The sequence below is a fragment of the Pantherophis guttatus genome, chromosome 1 (assembly GCF_059756535.1).
Source record: "Pantherophis guttatus breed Tessera chromosome 1, ASM5975653v1, whole genome shotgun sequence".
Classification (NCBI taxonomy): domain Eukaryota; kingdom Metazoa; phylum Chordata; class Lepidosauria; order Squamata; family Colubridae; genus Pantherophis; species Pantherophis guttatus.
In genome coordinates this window covers 217,153,025-217,169,612 of record NC_142063.1, presented here as the reverse complement: position 1 = coordinate 217,169,612, position 16,588 = coordinate 217,153,025, and the positions used below count along the sequence as shown (strand labels likewise).

The 16,588-nt window shown below is 39.5% G+C and overlaps 1 protein-coding gene across 17 annotated transcripts in view; it reads right to left on the bottom strand.

Moving 5' to 3' along the window:
* The window catches only part of MYT1L (myelin transcription factor 1 like), a 281,172-nt gene that overhangs the window by 187,229 nt on the left and 77,355 nt on the right, over window positions 1-16,588 (bottom strand). For all 17 annotated transcript variants that reach the window (XR_015731327.1, XR_015731328.1, XM_034432005.3 and 14 more), the window contains one exon: window positions 5,080-5,177. The gene's annotated coding sequence lies outside the window, so the exon portion shown is untranslated. The remainder of the gene's footprint in view (window positions 1-5,079; window positions 5,178-16,588) is intronic.

Below are 16,588 nucleotides of genomic sequence, written 5' to 3'. Positions count from 1 at the left end.
ACTGGGAGCTATGTGGTAGAAGGCGGTCTCGAAGATAACCTGGCCCTAAGCCATGTAGGGCTTTAAAGGTAAAACCAACACCTTGAATTGTGCCCGGAGACCAATAGGGAGCCAGTGCAGCTTGCAGAGAATTGGTGTAATGTGGGTGTATCTAGGTGCACCCATGATAGGTCACGCGGCTGCATTCTGGACCAACTGTAGTCTCTGAACACTTTTCAAGGGTAGCCCCATGTAGAGCATGTTGCAATAATCCAACCGTGAGGTGACAAGGGCATGAGTGACTGTGAGGAGAGCCTCCCGATCCAAGTAGGGTCGCAATTGGTGCACCAGGCAAACCTGTGTAAAGGTCCCCCTAGCCATAGCTGTCAGATGTTGCTCTAATCTTAGCTTAGGAGGACACCCAAATTGCGAGCCCATTCTGAGGGGGACAATTTCTCCCTGCCCCCAGAACCAAAGATGGAGAATCAACATAGTCTTTAGGAGGCAATACCCACAGCCACTCGGTCTTGTCTGGGTTAAGTCTGAGCCTGTTGACTCCCATCCAGACCCTCACAGCCTCCAGGCACTGGCACATCACATCCACTGCATCACTAAATTGACATGGGGTAGAGATATACAGCTGGGTATCATCAACCTATTGCTGATATTTCACCCTGTATCATCGGATGATCTCATCCAGCGGCTTCATGTAGATGTTAAATAGGAGGGGAGAGAGGACCAAGCCCTGAGGCACCCCGCAAATGAGGGGCCTAGGGGTCGACCTCTGTCCTCCTACCAACACCGGCTGTGACTGACCAGAGAGATAGGAGGAGAACCACCATAACACGATGCCTCCCACTCCCAACTCCCTTAGTCATCAGTTGAAGTGCTCACAGACTTTGTCTTCCTAGGCTCAAAAATTAGCAGAGATGAAATAATCAGGCAACTGCTACTTCAGAGAAAGATTATGCCATAGCTAGGTCAATCTGAAACTGCAGAAACATTGTACTGACAACAGAGGTAGATACTGACAAGGCCACAATTTTTGTAGTTGTAATCTATGACAATGAAAGTTGAGGCTTGTCTAAAGCCTTCTAATATATATATATATTTCTTAAATACTGAAAAATGTTTGCATTATGAATGATCAATGATGTTAAAAAACTGAAGCATTTTAATGTGATCTAATCATTTTAAACTGATAAATTTCAAAATGTATATAGTTCATTCTCTAAACAGGGAGAAATCAATCAGAAAAATGTCCCATAAAGACTTCCATGAAAATAATAATAAATGTTTTGTTTTGTTATTGCATTTATATTTTTCTCAAAAATTTAAGGTTACTGGGTAAAGTATGATGTAACTCAGATCTCTCTCATTCAAGTGAGTGGTGGAAACAATTTCAATAAAGTAAGAAACACAAATTCACATATTGTGTTACATTTATTTAAATGAAAACAACAAAATGATCTTTATAAAACTAACATTATTATTCCTTGTTGCAAGTATAGATTAGATACTGTTAGTAATGATAGAATGCAAGAATGCATTGCTAGGTTGCATCTGAACCTTTATCCTATTATTAATATATTCAGGAATATATGAAACAATTGACAATGTATCTTTCTAACCTCCTCTATAAGATCATAAATCAGGTATTATATGGTCTACCTTCCTGCAAAATGATGTAGCAATTCTTTCAGAAACTTTGTCCCAAAATGGCAATATAAATACGGAATACCTTATAAAACCAAATTTCCTAGCACAATTATGTAGATCTTCATTTCTATTTTTAGACTGTTGGGTGTCATAAATTAAACACAAATTAATCTCTGCTTTCTAGAGCTACTAAAAATGTACGCTCACTACAGAAAGAAATACAACTAATTTTTTGTGCGTGTGAATATGTGTATGTGAACACACATCCATATTGTAAAACAATGTTTGATATTTTATCACAATTCTCATTTTTGCATTTAGAAAATGATATGGTAAGTTAACACTATTTGGGAACTGATGGTCCTTTATTCTGTTTATGGCATCAACAAAAGTAATATATGCACATACGGTATTTTGTTTAATATGTTTATCTTGATAGTATAAACCAGGGGTCCTCAAACTTTTTAAACAGGGGCCAATTCACAGTCCCTCAGACTGTTAGGAGGCTGGACCGGCTGGGTGGGTGTGGCTAGGTGGTCATGTGACTGGGTGGGCATGGCTAGGTGGTCATGTGACTGGGTGGGCATGGCCAATTTAGCAGTCCCTTTTGCCAATTTAGCAGTCCATTAAACAATACACATACATTAAACTTTCATTTGTTTTGCTCCTGGGAGTGTTTTATTTGCTTTTGTTTGTATGTTGCTCTTTTGGTTCACTTTTCTTTTTACTAGACCGGTTTTTAAGTTGTTTAGTGGTCCACTTCAGGATACTCAATTTTGCAGCAATTCTTCTCAGCCCCAAGGAGCTAACAAACAACAAGTCTCTCTCTCTCTCTCTCTCCTCTATATCTACCTATCTCTCGCTCTCTCTCTCTCTCTGTGTGTGTGTGTGTGTGTGTGTGTGTGTGTGTGTGTATCTCTCTTTCCATATCTCTCTCTTTCCACCTCTTTATCTCTCTCCTGGGGCATCTTCTACAGGATCCCCTTCAATCCTGGCAGTGCAGTGGGATACCTCATTGAATTCCATTCCATTCCATTCCATTCCATCCCATCCCATCCCATCCCATCCCATCCCATCCCATCCCATCCCATCCCATCCCATCCCCATTCCCATTCCCACTTCATCCTATTGCTATTGTTATTGCTATTGCTATTGCTATTGCTATTGCTATTGCTATTGCTATTGCTATTGCTATTGCTATTGCTATTGCTATTGCTATTGCTATTGCTATTCCATCCCGTCCCGTCCCGTCCCATCCTATTCCTATTCCCATTTCATTCTCTCCTATTTCTGTTCCATTCCATGTCCTTCCTGCCTCCCTCTCCAGGGGTAGAGACAGACGTCCTCCTTTAGGGGCAGGCTGCCTCACTGGCCAACAGCAAGACTGATATCTATGTGCGGTAGCTAAATTCCACAAAGGAAATACAGTAGATTTAAGTAGGGGGAGATTCAGTCTGTCAAAAACAAAAAAAATCCACCTGTGGAAGGAGCCTCCATGGGTAGTGGGGCTGGGCTCACATCTGGTTGTCCCAGCGCGAGTAATGTCCCTTCGCTGACAGCGCATGATGCTTCATGGTGGCAGCTTTGCTCAAACTGGGGGGGCGGAGAGAGGGGCTCAGCTGTCACAAACATCTCCTGACTGTTTCTTCATGGATCAAGGGGGGAATCTTTGCTTGTTCAGAAGGTCAATTTTCTCTGGCAATGGTAAGCCAATTTGAGTTTGGGAGAGATTTCGGGCTTGGAATGAGAACCAATCAGGAATCAGGTGAACCTCCCTCCTTTCTGTGGATCTGCGCAACATGAGATTCTTTGAACACCCCTACCCCACCCCCATTTAACTAACTCCACATCCCCGATCTGGATAACTCTGGAATGAAGGATGGGTTTATGAGTGAAAGTACATTTTATCTAATGAAGGGGAGTGGAGGGGGATGTGCGTGCCCCAAAGAAGTTCCATCCTCCTTGGAATCCACCCTCCAGGACTTCCTGAAGCCTCAGCCTCCCCCAATCATTGTAACAAAGGCCAACAAGTCCTGCTCTTTCTCAGTGGGGGGGTGGGGGGGACTATGCAAAAGAACTTTCGCCTTAATACGGGGGGGGGGATATTTCGATTTGCATCCACAGGTAGCGCTATCCTGATGGCTCCTATAGTCATAATGAGAGATTTGAGAGGGCGGCAAGGCAGAACAGCCAAAAAAAATAAAAGACCGAAGAAATTCAGCTGTCACAAGCTGGATTATTGTGCATTTGAACATTCTGAGGGAATGTTTCTTGTTATCCCCACCCCCGGGTTTGGCTTCAGCCCTAATTCTTTCACAGCCCTGAGAATTCTGAGAGTTGGAGTCCATAGGTCATAAAGATGCCATAGGTACTCAACCCTGACTTTTAAAAAAAGTGCAGGGAGCCCCCGTTTCTACTTGTCCCACGTGGGAGATCAGGAAGCACAAAAAACCTGGAAGCCCCTGAACAGAATGGCGTCTGCATGCTGACATTTTCTCTGCGCAGCATAGCCTTTTTTCTTCTACTTTTGCTCCAGGTTCGTCACCGTCTGGGCAGCCCTATCTGGAGAACCGTGAGCCTGTCCATGACGCGAGCCCGTGAAGCAGTGCGAGGAGAGAAGTGGAAATGGGGGTGGGGGTGTTCAAAGAATCCCACGATGCGCAGATCCACAGAAAGGAGGGAGGTTCACCTGATTCCTGATTGGTTCTCATTCCAAGCCCGAAATCTCTCCCAAACTCAAATTGTCTTACCGTTGACCTTCTGAGCAAGCAAAGATCCCTCCCTTGATCCATGAAGAAACAGTCGAGATGTTTGTGACAGGTGAACCCCCCCTCCCCCGTTTGAGCAAAGCTGCCTCCACAAGGCATCATATGGTGTAATTACGCAGCAGGCGCAGGGGCTCTTCGGTTCCCTCCCCCCAGTGGAGCAACAGTGGACCGAAGTCCCTGGCAGATCTTTTTTGCCAGCCGAGGAAAGAGTTCTTTCCTCAGCTGGCAAAAGGTGCGGCCCGTTTTTGCTCCCCAGCCGCCCCTCCCCCAGAAGCACTCTGACAGCCAAAAACAGGGCACGTGGACGCTTTCCGGGGCCTCTGCCCGCCCCTTTTTTGGCCTCCCCCGCTTCCCAGAAGCACTCTGCCGGCCCTCGCAAATGTAAGTCCTTCACATGGCCGAAGGGTGGGGGCTGGCAGGTGGGTGTGGTGATGTGGGCGGGACAGCCTTGTGGTCCCGCACGGGCCAGATTTATGGCTTTGGTGGGCCGGATCTGTCCTGTGTGCTGTAGTTTGAGGATGCCTGGTGTAAATTGTCATTTTATGAACTTACGGCATCTTAGAAAAAGTCACATACAATCACAGGGGCTACCAAAAGTAGCAAAATAAAAAAAGCACAAAGAGATTGTTGATTTTGGTCAATAAACTTTCAATATTATATTGTTCAATTGTACCTGAAATTGTTCAGTGAAATAATCGTTCTTTGGTCCAGTCTCTGTTTTCCAAGCCTCTCACTGCGTTGGATTCACCAGTTTTCCTCCAGATTCATTTTCTGAAAGTAAAGAATAAGTAATACATTCATGACTAAATAATAGAATAAACATTCATCATTTTTTGCTCTCTCATTGTGAAAGATGCAACCAAATACTGAGTTGAGCAGAAGGATCAGAATAGCACACATTCTTATGTCAATGCTTGTAATAACAAAACTGCTTCAAAGATCCACAATATAGGCAAAAATCTAGAGATTCAAAAAAATTGAAACATGGAGTCTAAAACAGCTGAATAAACTTTAAAAAAAAGCTCCTATATTCAGTTCATCAAGATTTAATTTGTAAATCTATTGCAGTATATATTTCTTCCAATATTCAAATGTGTCCATGTTATGACTGCTATTTTTTGTAGTCTTTTGCAGTTTTACAAGAAATTAATGTACAGAAAGAATGAAATTATTATATTGCTCTTATAAAATATATAATTGATGTTTCTAGCCAGTAAAGGTTCATTAGTTTATATTCAAATTGACAAACAACATATAACTATTTAGTGGATCTTGTTGCTTCAAAAACCCGTGTCTGGATTTTGGAATTAAATTTAGGATTTTATATGAGGTTGAAGAAAAAAGTGAATTAAAATTTCATGCAGAAATAATACTGTATGCATGTTGTATTCAGACATGGAAAACTAAATCTGACTGGAGCAAATTTTCATGCTTTTTCCCTCAAAAAAAAAGTTACATAGGAATAAATAATTTCCATATTTCACAAGACAAGATTGAAATTAAAGGGCCAAATGTTTAACCAGAAAGACTGTATTGAGCTCAGAAACTGATCAAAGGCACGTGACATGAAACCACATTTGTTAAATCTCAGGCACTCTTCTCTCATCATGTTGTCTGACATTCAGGGCGAATGGCTTTCTAATCTACATCCCTAGTCAGGCCCACTCAGATGGGGGTACAGCACGGAAACGGCATTGGTTGCGTTGGTAGATGATCTCTGGAGGGCTCGGGACAGAGATTGTTCCTCTGTTCTGGTCCTATTAGATCTCTCAGCGGCTTTTGATACCATCGACCATGGTATCATGCTGCAGCCATTGAGGGGGTTAGGAATAGGGGGCACCGTGTTGTGGTGGTTCTCCTCCTTCCTCTCCGACCACTCGCAGTTTGTGTTGGCAGGGGGGCAGAGGTCGACCTCAAGGTGCCTCGCTTGGGGGGTGCCTCAAGGGTCGGTCCTCTCGCCCCTTCTGTTCAACATTTATGTGAAGCTGCTGGGTGAGATCATCCATGGTTTTAGGGTGAGGGTACATCAGTACGCTGATGACACTCAGCTGTACATCTCCACCCCAGACCACCCCAATGATGCCCTTGACGTGATGTCCCACTGCCTGAGGGCCGTATGGGTCTGGATGGGGAGAAATAGGCTCAGACTCAACCCTTCCAAGACCAAGTGGCTGTGGCTACCGGCGTCCCGGTATAGTCAACTGACGCCATCGCTGTCTATAGGGGATGAATCACTACCCCCCACAGAGAGGGCTCACAATCTGGGCGTCCTCCTGGATGCACGGCTGTCTTTAGAAGAGCATATGATGGCCGTGGCCAGAGGGGCTTTTTATCAGGTCCGCCTGATTCGCCAGTTGCGTCCCTTTCTGGACCGGGATGCATACAGTCACTCACGCCCTTGTTACCTCCCAGCTGGACTACTGTAATGCTCTCTACATGGGGCTCCCCTTGAAAAGGACTCGGAGGCTCCAACTGGTCCAGAATGCAGCCGCGCGGGTGATTACGGGAGCGACATGGTACTTCCATGTAACACCTCTCCTGCCCGAGCTGCACTGGCTTCCGGTGGTCTTCCAGGTGCGATTCAAGGTGTTGGTTACTATCTTCAGAGCGCTCCATGGCTTAGGACCTGGATACTTACGAGATCGCCTTCTGCTACCGATAGCCTCCCACAGGCCAGTATGTTCCCACAGAGAGGGACTCCTCGGGGTGCTGTCGGTCAAACTATGTCGACTAGCGACTCCCAGGGGGAGATCCTTCTCTGTGGGGGCACCCGTCCTCTGGAATGAATTGCCCCGGGATTTACGGATGATCCCTGACCTACACATCTTTCGTCGTGCCCTCAAGACGCTGTTGTTTCAACAAGCTGGGCTGGCCTGAATACCAAAATCAATTTTAAGTTATATGGGTTGTCTTTGTCTTAATTGAAATGGGCCAAATTATTTAATTCCTTTTAAACTGTTTTAAATTTTATATGTGTTCGTTTTTATTTTGGCTGTGCACCGCCCTGAGTCCTTCAGGAGAAGGGTGGTATAAAAATTAATTAATTAATTAATTAATTAATTAATTAATTAATTAATTAATTAAATAAATAAATAAATAAATAATGTCTACCAACCCACTCTCCTACTTTCCCACACATGAGAAGGTGGCAGCATTGGAGCTTCCGGCCTAATATGACTTCCAAAGCTGACACTGTAACTTTGAACAGTCGCCAAATGAATGGTTGTAAATCAAGGACTACCTGCATGTGATTCTGCATGTTGCAAAGCATCTCTTTCAAAGAATTTATGTACCTCTAGTTCTAACATTATTTACCTTTTTTCTATAGAACTATAGAAATATATAAGCTTCCTGAAGATACTTATGGCTCTCGCAATACAGTCTACAAATAATTGTCATAGTGAGTTCTTCAGTGTAAAGTTTTCTTACAATAGAGCTGTGATGTTAATTTGACGCTGTTACAATCTGTTTGGGAGTAATGTGTACAGCAATTAATTATTTTTTTTTAAGACAGGACTTACTGTTCAAGGTTACAAAGCACAAAGCAGCCTTAAAAATTCCAAACATCTGTGATAGAGACTTAAGAAGCATTATTAAAACGAGAACAGGTGATTGATTTAAACCTTTTGTTTCTGATATAGAGCTCTTATTCAAATGTACTAATTAGGCACTATATATGACAATAGGAGCAGATATATTAATGGGCTGCAGTGGAATATGTCAGGAAAATAAAGACATGTTAGAGACTCAACAATCTATTTATGAATAATTGAATTCTACAACATAACCATACCATACATCTTCCGAGCTGATATTTGATTAGGTTGCTTATACAATATTTTTTTTCAAAGGGTTTACTTAAAAATGAAAGATCTGGGACTGAAGATGTTTCCATGTTCTAACTTGCCCTTAAGAATACCAAAGTAAAACAAAACTGGTTGACAAATCTTATTTTAATATAGTCTATAAGAATTAAACAGCTGGTTATCTAAATTGTTTTAAGTACATAACTATAAATGCACACTAGAATTTTTCCCCCAGTGCCTGTTCATGAAAGATTTGGTGAAAAAAAGATTTCAACTTTCTTTTTCAAAATCTTTTGCAACACTAAAGTGTTGCTTTGCGTACAATAATGCAAAAAATAATTTTACGTTTTCCAGATTTTCAAAGTCCCTTCTGTCATGGTTGAACTGGTTAGCATGTACATGTTTAAAAAAATATATCAGCAAATGCAAATATATTACAATAGTACTATATTGATTTATTAATAACAACACATTAATTAGCATATTAATTCATTTATATGCAACCAGATTTATATAATTTTAGGATATTTCAGAAAAATAAACAAAATCCTCAATGTTTTCAATTATTCCAGAACCAGTTTATTAACGGTATGCACAGTATGCGAACCACCATTTTGGGTCTAGCAAAATTGCTTTTACATTGTGGGTGAGCTAGTTGTGTTGTGTGTGTGTAAAGTGTGAAAGTTGGTTTTTTGGGCTTTCTGGGGCTGTGTGAGGTTCCTGCTTGTTGCAGAGACCATTTTGGGTCTAGCACAGCTGCTTTTACATTGTAGGTGAGGCAGTTGTGTTGTGTTGTGTTTTGTAGGTTAAAAAAGGGTAAAGAAGTGACGTTGACTTGGCCACGCCCACCTGACCAACAAGTCACAACTACCCAGTCACCTGATCACCAAGCTCCACCCACTAATTAAGCCACACCCACAGAACCAGTAGCGAAAATTTTTAGATTTCACCCCTGGGTCTGACTGACTTGAAATGGGCTAGGCCATAGTAAAAACCACAACAAAACTCTCAGTGGAGTTTAAGATGACTAGGAGAGCCTTTGTGCAACTTCGTGTTGTGTACCAATTGCCAGACGAATCACTGCTGGAAAATTGCAGGGAATGGAAGCTGCATCACCCAGTAACCAGGAGACTTAGCTTCTGCTAAGTTAGCCCATTTGAGGTATCTTAGTCCAGGGGTGAAATCTACTTACCTTCCTTACAAGTTCGGAAGTGCATGCACACACATGCACAGAAGGTAAAGAACACATTACTTCCTGGTTTAACACCCAGGCAGGTGGGCGGAGCTTCGCTCCGCCAACACTACCGGATCGCCGAAGCACTCGATCCGGTATGAACTGGGAGAATTTCACCCCTGCCTTAGTCCAAAAAATGTTGCTCTATGATGCACTATTTCACTCAGTTACAGTTACAGGTTACACAGGTTACACAGACAAGAATTTTAGTAATATATAAATTTACTCATTTTTTATGCTTTAACAGTATTCTTTAATACAGTTATTAAAATGCTCTTTGTTTATAAAAACATATTGTACACTTTGAATTATACATAGTACCATTTTGTAATTTTAACCAATCAAAATTGCAGTAATTCAAAAGTAATTTGAACTGGCAACAAAATATTTAGCATCAGTGCCCCTAGTTTTCCTTAATTCCTCCACACTAAAAAGAACTTAACTGCACCTGAACATAACTTTATCATTTGAATAAGCATCATTTGAATAAATTATACTTTGCAACATCTTCCAATAATAACTTGCAATCTTTTATGTAGAAAATACTATGGGGTTATGTCTAAAAATAATCAAATACCTGGCATGTTGTCAAAGTAGTTACATATTTTTTTATTCTGACTGTAATGATTTTTTTACTTGCTCTCTTGTATTCCATAGAAAATTCAAGTAAAATTATATGCCTAAAATAAAGCTGAAAATCAAGAAAATAAAAACTCCATCGTTTGCAATAGTCATAATTTAAATCATGTGTTAACGCTGAGATGAGAATTCATTTAATACATTAAATGAAACAAGTCCACATTTAAAAACATCCTTTTAATATGAAATATGCTCTAAGGATCCATAGTGTATACTACATGTTGTTTTTAAATAGCAAGCTCCCTGCAACATTTTTAGTTTCATCAGTGACTGATCAATAAACCTCACAAAAACCTCAATCAAGCAGTGATGTAGGATATGTCTAGATAAGAAAATACTGAAATATAAGAACTCTAAATCAGGGGTGTCAAACTCGCGACAACACATCGTCATGTGACGTATCACAACTTTTTCCCCCTTTGCTAAACCGGGGGTGGACATAGTCAGCGCCTGATGCACCTGGCCCGGGGGCCGCGAGTTTGACACCCCTGCTCTAGATGGTTCACTAAGAATGTTTCAGAGAATATGTATTTTGGGTATGAAAATTTTTATAGCCTGACAGAAATATGAATATATGTCGTTAGATCTTTCAGTCCATGTGAAAAAGCTATTATGTCAGCCCCTTGTTTTGCTTATAAACTGTCCAAAAATCCTTGTAGACGTTTTTTGTTTTCATTTATCTTATTTCTTCCATTAACAATATTTTTAGTTGTTACTAATTAAAAGATGGAACATAAAGGTTAAGAAAATGAATCTCTCTTAAAAATTGTGTGCTCCTTTCCTGGCAAAAATTCTCATAGAAACAAGAGCTCTTTCCTCAGCTACACATCATTTCAGACCTTAAATCACAAAGGGAGCAGATCTCTCTTCCCTTTTACTCTTCACAAGTCAAGAAAAGCCGACTAGAAATGTTTAGTCCTAATGAAACCATTAACCCTTTGCAATCCTCATTCTGGCTTTAGAGACCGCCACCAGAAGATAAAGCAAGTTGTTCAAAGCGATCTTTATATAAAAGGCAAATGTCAAAAGAAAAGCTCTGATATTTGGTTGGGCTCCCATTTTTCACACAGGCATTTCCTAAATCCATCTTTGATGAGCTTCCCCAGCTATAAATTCTGCAAATTCCCTCTGGAGCACTACCGTGTGCGCTTCATGAAAATGTCATCTGCCAGTGCTGCAATTACTCACACTCTAGCAATCATGTGCACAATGCAGAATGGGTCGAATTCAGGTGAGAATGAGAACCAGCAATCAAGCCTCGGAATGGAGAACAAAGCCATTTTCTTTCATTTGCCATCAACACAACCATCAAGGCCTTAATTACAAGGCAAGTGTCAAGCCTAGCTGCTGAAAGGCTTATTATTATACAGCTCAGCTTCAGATCAGTTCTGTATTGATGAACTATCAAAAAAAAAAAAAAGAGGAAAGCCAGCTTACCCCATAAGCAAGGAAATGACTTTAAATGATTAGATGATTGGCAGATAAGCAGAAAACAAAACTATTCATATTTTAGGTGAAAATAAAAATTGAGTGAAAGGTTAAAAGGCAAAGTACCAGAAATTTCTACAAATATATTCCTCATTCAGTGTTGACTTGTCTAACAATATCTGAGTATTTATTTTAATTGATATTATATTAAATATTAAAAACAGGTCAAATGGAATCTAACAGAAAATTCCAATATCAGACAGAAATTTTTACTTAACAATACTTTGTTTATTCCAAAACCAGTTTTTTTAAAATAACAAATTGATTTCTTTCTTATATATTTGAGCAGTTTGTTTGCTTCTGATAGTCATCTTTTTAGAATAGATGACACTTTTCCCCCACTTTTTGAGCCAAACTATCACAAATGCTTATATAGAAATAACTCTTTAAAATGCATGATGCAAACACATATGAAAATATGAGTCTTATAGGAAAATCTGCTTGTGCATAGTAAAGGGACTACTTTGTTTGTGTGATTTCACTAAGTGAAGTTTCAGATAGTTTCAGAACCTTCTAGAATAGTATAACATTAACTAGAATGTTTCCATTGGTTTAAAAAAAGTAAATTTAGAGGTTATTTTAAGTTGAGCTCTTTTTTTTAACTTTCCCATTTATAATAGGAGGACAAGCTCTATAAGCAGTAAGTAGCATGGATGGAGTAGGGGAACCAGTGGTGGGATTCAGCCAGTTCGCACCACTTCAGGAGAACCGGTTGTTAATTTTCTTAGCAGTTTGGCGAATTGGTTATTGGAAGAAATAATTAGGGCAGAGAACCGGTTGTTAAATTATTTGAATCCCACCACTGAGGGGAACTAATCTTATTTTTACTTTTCAATTTAAAAAGTGCCTATATTTTAATTTTAGTGAATAAAGATTACACCCAAGGATTGAAAAAATAGTTTTTCAGTCCAACTAGTGAGCCAAGATGAGCCACTGTCCAAGTAAATAAGATGGGTTCAAAGTTATTGTGAGTGTGGTCTATATTATTACCATGCAAATCATGCCTTTTATGAAACATAGATCTATTTATTTGTACATTTTTTAATATTTTCTATCCCAAGGAACTCTGTGTAATCTACATTATAGTATGAACTCAGTGTAAATGTATGCTTTGAAACACAAGACCTTTGTTCAAATCTTACTTCAACCACTATTCTTCCAACTTTTTCTCCCATCAGCTTCCTCTCTCCAAGACTTTGGTACAAGAATGCTAAACAGTAAAGAAAAGGAATGCCAGCTGATTCTGCATGGATGAATTGGAGACAGAAAAGAATGTGTTGCATGCACTGCTGAGAGACAAAACTTGATTCAAATTCAATTCATCACAAGATTTCTTCCTCTTGTTCATATTAATACAGTCTTTGTTACCATGTAATAGATTTGCTTCGGTGACAGGAAAGAATATATTCCCTATATCCATAATATCATTAAAAATGGTGCTGATACCAGTTAGAAGAAATCAGTAGATGTCATGGAGGAAATAAAATACTCTGGAATATTTCATGGGCTACCTTAGTGTCAACAATGAGATTCCACAAAAGACGACAGTTAACATAATTCTAGACCACACCAAAAATTATTTTGGTTAACTCAGAAATGCTGGTTAACTCAGGTGGTTAGGTAGGAACAGGGGATGATATTCCAGCAGTATCCTCGTATTGTCCCAGCTATCCAAACCCAGCAGCCAACCTTTATTCTCAGCCATGTCTCTATGTAGCATTTTCATAGAAGGCTAAAACCAAACAATAGACATGTTACTGACAACTGACCTGGTTTTAAAGAACATGACCTGTAGCATGGAGTGTGCCCCTTGAGTTATTTAGATTATATCTTAAAAGAAAAAGAGGCCAATAGGATAAGTATAAAATGTTTTAACCAACTAAGAAATAAGGATACAAATAACAAAACATTTAAAAGTGGTTAGCATGGCTTCTATAGTATTTAGAGGAGTCAAATAATTGGAAGGTAGTGCAATTGGAAGGAAACATTACAGTGCCTTCTGATACTTTACTCACTTGATTCCTTTTCTGCAACTGCTATATGATTGAAAAAGTATGGCCCTATTTTCCTTGGCCTTTTAATATTCAAAAAGAGTTATTCCGGCCAGGTAAATGGGTCTGAAAAGACTTTATAATCAATTTTATTTAGTTACCTAGTGGATATACATATTTTATTCAAAATGATGAAAGAACAATGTTTGAACCTTGCATTTAAGGAGAGTTCAATGGGTTAAGGAGAGTTCAATGGATTAAGGAGAGTTCAATGGGTGGGGGTTGGTCTTATTTTCTTGCATGCATCTCAGTAGTTTTCATAGGATCACAGTCCTCCAGAAATTTGAAAAGCAGTGAATCAATATAATGGAAACTCATCAAAGAGCACAGTAGAAGAAAATTGAATCCACCTGCCTAGGTTGCTGCTTTACATTTACAACTTTACAATGTTCCTCACCTTGAGAACATCCTGATTCTAGTGTATCCATGAAGACCATATTTGTTTATAAATCGCCATTTGTAAATTTAAAGATTTTCTTTGTGTAACCATGCTGATTTCTTCTTGGATTTCTTGTTTTTCTTTTTTGTATTGGACTGGGCTTTAGAGTTTCCCATGCTTCTTGAGTTGTTTTCCCTTTTAGGATTTTTATCCATGGAATTTTTCTTAGGCTGTCTCTGAGTTTGTTAAAATCATCTCTTTTAAAGTTTAAGACACTGGTTTGATGATATTCTATTGCTTGTGTTTGCATTATATTGAATTCCTGCATGACGGGGTCACTCTCGCCCAAGGTTCTGGCAACTTCAACTCCCTCTATCACTTCTTTTCTATTAGTAAAAATTAGGTCCAGTATATCTTTTACTCTAGTTCACTCCTCTTACCTTTTGGATGACAAAATTGTCTGCTAAATTGATTAGGAATCTGTTTGTTTTCCCCACTTGCTGCAGTGTTTGTCTCCCAGTTGTCTCTCAGGGTAGTTAAAGTCTCCCATCACCAGTGTGGCATGTTTCCTACATACAGTTAATTGATTAGCAAAGGGTTCATCTATTTCTTCTGCTTGGTTGGGTGGCCTGTAGTACACACTTATACATTCTTTTTTTTCCTTTTATATTGACTCATATGGATTCTAGGAAGTTTTCATCCTTAGTTTTGTGTATTTCTGTAGAGATATAGTAATCTTTTATATATAATGCAACTCCACCTCCTCTTTTGTTAGGTCTGTTAGAGTGGAAAAGGTCTGAATAGAGAAGCCACTTCAAAAACAAGAGTACTTGTCCAGATGTCAGAAATGACATATTTATATTGCCTTCTTACATCTCTCTTTCTGAGGATCTCTTCAAATCCATCCATCCATGGCTTGCTTGTTTTCCTCTTCTCTTCAATTCACTCTTCCTACATCTATTTGTTCTGAAATTCTTTATATGACCATACTATCTCAACATCATCTTTTGGACACGTCACTCACTTTTGTATTCAATCCACATATATTCATTCTTGCCCTATCTCTTCTTGTTTTATCATGTATACAACCCACTGTATTCAACTTATTTCTATGTTTCTCTCAACATATCAAACTCTTACTTCCATAGAAGAAACTTGGAAAAGACATGTTCTTATAAAAACCCATTTTTGTGTTTTTTGCACCTGACTCCATGCTATTATCCTTTTACCAATATTTGCACATCTTAAAATTTCTTCATGTATTTTTTTTTCATCTTCAATAAATATTTTTCAAGATACACAGATTCATTTTTCTGTTCTACTTTTTGCTTTGTATAGGTACATTTAACATCTCCCTAATATAGTGACAGTACAAAGTACAGTGGTCCTGGAAAAATAATTTTGTGACTAGGGTGCACATTTATGATCTTTGCAGTATGTCTCACTCAGTCACCTTTGCCATTACAGTCATTTATTACATGTTGTCCTTTGTTTGACACAGATTTTTCCCCCTCCTTGCAGAAGGCGAAATTAGAGAGAAAGAGAGTACAAAAGAGTAAGCACGTACACAATGGGGATTATACATCAAAGGAATATATTAGTGCTGTCTGTTTGCATAGTGCCCATTATGTGTCTGCATACTCTCTTTTAATTCCTTCTTTTCTAAACTCTTTGCTCTGTTCTGGGGGCGAGGGGAGAAAAGAATAGTTCAGGCACAGTTGAGATTGCCTAAAGAAATTCCTTGTTTAGCAAACCTCTCCTGTGCCTGACCCAATTCTCCCCCTTTTGTAATAGAGATTATTTAAACAAGCAATCTCTTTAAGCAATCAGTTCTGTTCCTAATGCATTTTTTTTTCTCCTCCATCACAGAGGAGAGAGATTGAAGAGGAAGGGATTATAAGAAGGTAACCAGGCACACAGTGGAGAATACATATTTATTTATTATTAGATTTTTGTTGATGTTGATGTTTGCCATCTACTATCTTTTGGGTTTGGATCAGATTATAAAATGTGTAATAAGTAAATAAATAAAACTTACTTACTCATTATTTTTATTCTCACACAGTACATACACTTATTGCTATTAAATACTACTACAGGTAGTCCTCAATGTATGACTACAACTGAGCCCAAAATTTATGTTGCTAAATGAGAAATTTGTTAAGTGAATTTTGTCCAGGGGTGAAATCTACCTTCCTTACCGGTTCGGTAAGCATGTGCCACGCGTGCTTGCTTTGCTCGTGCGCGCGTCACAGGCGCACACAGATCTTCTGCCCATGCGCAGAAGGTAAAAAACACATTACTTCCTGGTTACAACCAGGAAGTAATAACACCCAGCCGGGTGGGCGGAGCTACACTCCGCCAACGCTACTGGATCGCCAACCACCAGCCAAGATTGCTACGGGCAATCCGATCCAATCCAGGAGCATTTCATCCCTGGTTTTGTCCCATTTTATGACTTTTCTCGCCACATTTGTTAAGTGAAAGCTTCCAGGTTTTCCCCACCCAAAAGAAAGTGCAAGTTCCCACATGTCCATCACATGGTCCAATCAATGCACTCTCCCAGCTGGATATGCCTCCCAGTC